This window comes from Triticum urartu, chromosome 3A, assembly GCF_056163025.1.
Source record: "Triticum urartu cultivar PI428250 chromosome 3A, HENAU_Tu73, whole genome shotgun sequence".
NCBI classification, from domain to species: domain Eukaryota; kingdom Viridiplantae; phylum Streptophyta; class Magnoliopsida; order Poales; family Poaceae; genus Triticum; species Triticum urartu.
This window is the reverse complement of record NC_141875.1, coordinates 569703962-569708979: the sequence shown is the minus strand read 5'-3', so window position 1 is coordinate 569708979 and position 5018 is coordinate 569703962. Positions and strand designations below refer to the sequence as shown.

The 5018-nt window shown below is 54.9% G+C and overlaps 1 pseudogene; it reads right to left on the bottom strand.

Annotated features, from left to right (window-relative positions):
• Nucleotides 1-796: 796 nt before the first annotated feature.
• Nucleotides 797-2696, bottom strand: LOC125546981 (cell division cycle protein 48 homolog; annotated as a pseudogene).
• Nucleotides 2697-5018: the final 2322 nt, after the last annotated feature.

Sequence of the window (5018 nt, the reverse complement as noted above, 5' to 3'; positions counted from 1 at the left end):
CATGGAGCTCTTCAGGTCATCTTTTTTTTCTAATCTGAAACATGAACACATGGGTGATTAAAAACATTACTTTACATTCAATATGCGCATGATCCTAAATACAAGAGTTTCTGATTGTAACCTGAAGGTGTCCAAACGCATTTGTTATTTGTAATCCTGAAATTTGAATCTAGTGGTTTGCCATTGATAACCTGCACATTCTCTTGTTAAGTTGGTAATCACTAATGCTGACTTGAAACAGAACATATATGAACTTCTAAGCAATCACATCCTAACCTCCTTGTTTTGAGCTTGCCAATCCTGATTAGTGACATTCCCAAGCCCTTCATTTAGCAGAAGACTTACTTATTACCTTTCTTCTTATGTCGTCTAGATGTTGGACTTCAGTGGCTAGTAAATTATCCAGAACACCGCTAGTCAGTGGTCTTGCTCCTACGCTAGTAAAAAATCAGCCCATACTTAGTTGAGACTTCATGATAGAAGAAGGTATACATTCTATGGAGATTACAAAGCCATTTCCTAAATGCTGGAATCAGTTACAGCTCAGCAGAGACACTGGAGAAAGACAGAGGTGAAGGGGAGGATGCAGGTTGCAGCTGGTTCGGAGGACTCACAGGCGGCGATGGAGAGGTTCGACCAGCAGAGCACTAATAAGCCGAGGCTGGCTGCTGAGTCGCTCCTCCATGCCCTAGCGAAGGAAGAGATCGTCGCGCATCAATCAGCCGGAGAAGGGGCGCAACGGTGGCGAAGGGCAGTTCGCGGAGGGAGATCTTCGTCAAGATACGTAAGCGTGCTCCATTGCCCCATCTGGCGGCTGCTGCTCAGGGAGGAGGATGACCGCGCGTTCCGCCTGGTCGGCAGTGTGCTCGGCCCAGGCGCGACCGCGTCCGTGGTGTGCATCAGGGCGGAGGCATCGCCATTGCCGCGGGACACGTTCAAGGTGTGGGCTAAGGACCGCCGCCGGCGGATATCAACCGCAAGGCCGACACCGTCCTGGCGGACATCGAGGTGACAAGCAGCACGTCGCCCGGCAACGTCACAGTCGAGGAGCTCACGTCTCGCGACGGCTCCATGCCGAAGAGCTCGAACATCTCCGGGTGCTCCACCCGGTACGGTACTGCACCGTCTCCTGGAGCTCCCGCTTGACATCCTCCAGGCCGCCCACGACACCTTGGGGACCTCCACCAGACCCGTCTCCCGCAGCGCCGACGGCTTGGTCACCTCCTTGGCGTGCACCAGGTCGTCCATGATCACGGACATGGAGTTGAGAACCTCCACGTCGATGGTGTCCGCCTCGAGGTCGATCACGTCCATCTTCTGGCGGATGCACTGGAAGGCCGCCTCGGAGCAGAGCACGGCGAGGTCGGCGCCGACGAAGCAGTGCGTGTCCTTGCTGATGCGCTCCAGGTCGACGTCGTCCGAGAGGGGCATGTCCTTGGAGTGGATGCGGAGGATATCGAGGCGGCCGACCTCGTCGGGCACGCCGATATCGATCTCCTTGTCGAAGCGGCTGTCGCGCCGGAGCGCGAGGTCGAGGCTGCTGGGGCGGTTGGTGGCGCCGATGACCATGACCTGCGCGCGCGGGCGGAGGCCGTCCATGAGCATGAGCAGCTGGGACACGACGCGGCGCTCCACCTCGCCGTGCGTCTTCTCGCGGTTGGGCGCGATGGCGTCGATCTCGTCCATGAAGATCATGGACGGCGCCCGGGCCTCGGCCTGGGCGAACACCTTACGCAGGTTGTCCTCGCTCTGGCCGGCCATCATGGACATGATCTCCGGCCCGTTGACGACGACGAAGTTGGCGCCCGACTCGGCCGCGATGGCGCGCGCGAGCAGCGTCTTGCCGGTGCCGGGCGGGCCGTAGAGCAGGATCCCCTTGGGTGGCTTCACGCCCAGCGTCTTGAACAGCTTGGGGTGGCGCGAGCTGCTTCACGCCCAGCGGCAGCTCGACCAGCTCCCGGATCTGCGCGAGCTGCTTGTGGACGCCGCCAATGTCGTCGTAGCCCGGGCCGTCGAGCCTCCCCTCGTCCTCCCGCTTGACCGGGTTGGCGTCGTCGCAGAAGACCTGCATGCCCGCTGCCACGATGACGCACTCGTCAGGGTCCGTGTCGACGACCTTGATCTTCACGGCGTGCATGTGGCCGTGCACCACGAAGCGGTCGCCCTTGCGCACAGTCCGGCGCGCGCCCATGAAGTAGGCTGCATCCACGCCCAAAACAAATCAATCAACAGCTCAAGAAGACACAAGAACAGACCAAGAATCAATCAACAGCTCAAGAATCGACTGACGACGGTTACTTATGCTTGACGTAGGCGTCGAACAGGTTGCCGCTGATGCCGTCGACGGAGTCCTCGAAGGGGGAGATGGCGACGCGGGTGGCGTCCTCAACACTGATCCTTGGAGTGGACGTGGCGGCCTGGTCGGCGCGTGGGCAGTGCGGGCGCTGGACGGCGCGATGGTCCGGGCAGCGCGAGTGCGGACGGCGCGGTGGCGCATGGCGCGTGGACGGAGCGGCTGTCCAGCGGCGCTTGTGGACAGGCACAGGTGGAGGTTGTCCGGCGGCGGTCGAGGCGTGGCTGGCGTGGAGTTGTAGGGAAGAGGTGGGGCGAGGTGTGGGACGGTGGCCAAACTGCCCCGACGGCGTGGTAGCGAGAGGGCAGCGACGTGTTCGGGACGATGTTAATCCAATGGGCATGGTGGGTAAATAATTAAAACAATGGCATGGTGGGTAAATAATTAAGGCAATGGCATGGTGGGTAATTAAAGCATAAAACGCGTTTAGTATGCTGGAGTGATGTAGACCATGGGATTGCAGGTTTCGATGGATAGGATGATCTGGTTCTCCGCCCTCTCTTATTTTTATAGGGGTAGTAGATGAAATGAGTGGCCGGTTCCTGGCCGCAGGATCACGCCACATCGCCCCGCCGTGCGTCACGTGCCATCTTGTTGGAGCCATCATATCCTCGTTGTCTCCTCCACTCCCCGACCCCACCCGTTGCGATTTCACTTCTCCGCCGCCGCTCCCACCCCTGCGTCGTCCTCCTGCTGCTCGTCCCCCCACCCCAATCCAAGAGGCGATGTGGGGTCCGCCTCGGCCTCCCGGGATCGGCCGCCGACCGCGACTGCTCCGTGGACACAGCCCCGGCGCTCACCGTCGGCCCCGTCTCCCACAAGGCCGCCTCCAAGCGCGCCTTACCTGACGCCTCCCTCGTCGCGGTTGTTTCGCTGCCGCAGCTGTCGCCACAGTTGAAGGAGAGCATGGACCTCACCCGCATGCCCCGCTTCTTGTAGTCCGCGAGAGCCCACGTCTTTCCCGAAGCACGCGTCGCGCTAAGGCCGCCTCATCCAGAATCAACACGCTTATGCGATCCTCTCGTCCAGCAGTGCACTACATGGATGGATTTTGTTTACTGTGGCCTGTGAGCTTCACCGCTTCAGTTCTGAAGAAACTGTGTGCCGCCATGCCGGCAGTCGTCAGCAGCGGCATCTAGCAACGGCAGCAGGTAGCGGCGGCATCTAGCAACGGAAGCAGCAGCAAGACATGGTTCAGTTGAGTTTCAATTTCAGCGGCGGCAGCAGCAGGTCATGGATCATTTTACTATAGAAAAGCAAACATAAGCTAGCAACGGCAGCAGGAGCAGGCCATGGTTCAGTTTACTGTAGAAAAGCAAATACTACTATAAGCTAGCAGCGACAGAAGCACTCCTTAGTATCAAAAACGCTCTTATAAGTTGACTAAATGTCTCTTTTTAAGTTGATCTATTGTTTACTATTTTCTCTATCCCAAAATTCTTGTCTTAAATTTATCTAGATACGGATATACCTAATACTAAAACGTGACTTGATACATCCATATTTAGACGAATCTAACACAAGAATTTTGAGACGGAGGAAATATTTTTTATTGGCATCCATAGTAGTTGCAGTTGCACACATAGTAGTCTTAGTTGGCACATGCATGGCCACAGAGTTACACAATCTTGTCCGCATAGTCTCATATGAATTATTGTGGGAGGTTCTCACACCCTGCCGTGAAGTTGCACACTTTTGTCGGCCGTAGTCGCACGTGCATGGCAACAGAGTTGCACAATCCGGTCCGCATAGTCGCACATGAATTATCGTGGAAGATTCTCACACCCGGCCGCAGAGTTGCACAATCTCGCCGGCATAGTCGTACACGCATGGACACAGAGTTGCACAATCTCGTTCGCATAGTCGCACATGAATTGTCGTGGGGGTGCTCACGCATGGCCGCGGAGTTGCACACTTCGCACATGCATGGCCACGGAGTTGCACGATCTCGTCCGCAGTCGCACATGAATTGTCGTGGGAGGTGTTCACGTCCGGCCATGGAATTGCACACTCTCATCGGTATAGTCGCACATGCATAGCTACAGAGTTGCACAATCTCGTGCGCATAGTCCCACATAAATTGTCGTGGGAGGTGCTCACACATGGCCGCGGGGTTGCACACTCTCGTCGGCACAGTCGCACATGCATGGACACAAAATTGAACAATCTTGTCTGCATAGTCGCACATGAATTATCATGGGAGGTGCTCATGCATGGCCGCGGAGTTAAAACTAAAACGTTAGTTTTTATATGAAATCTATAGTTGGATATGATCATTGGGAACTTGCACACATGATGATCATTTTTATTGGCATCTATAGTAATTTTAATTGCACACATAGTTGTTTTCAGTTGGATCCGATCATTGGAAACTTGCACACATGGTTATCATTTTTGTTGGCATCTATAGTAGTTCCAATTGCACACATAATCATTCTCAGATGGGTACGATCATTGGGAAGTTGGACACACGGCGATCATTTTTGTTGGCATTTATAGTAGTTCTAGTCATTACACACATAATTGTTCTCAGTTGGATATGGTCATTCGGAAGTTACACACACGGCGATCACTTTTTGTTGGCATCTATAGTAGTTGTTGTTGCACACATAGTTGTTCTCAACGATACGATCATTGGGAAGTTACACATACAGCGATCTTTTTT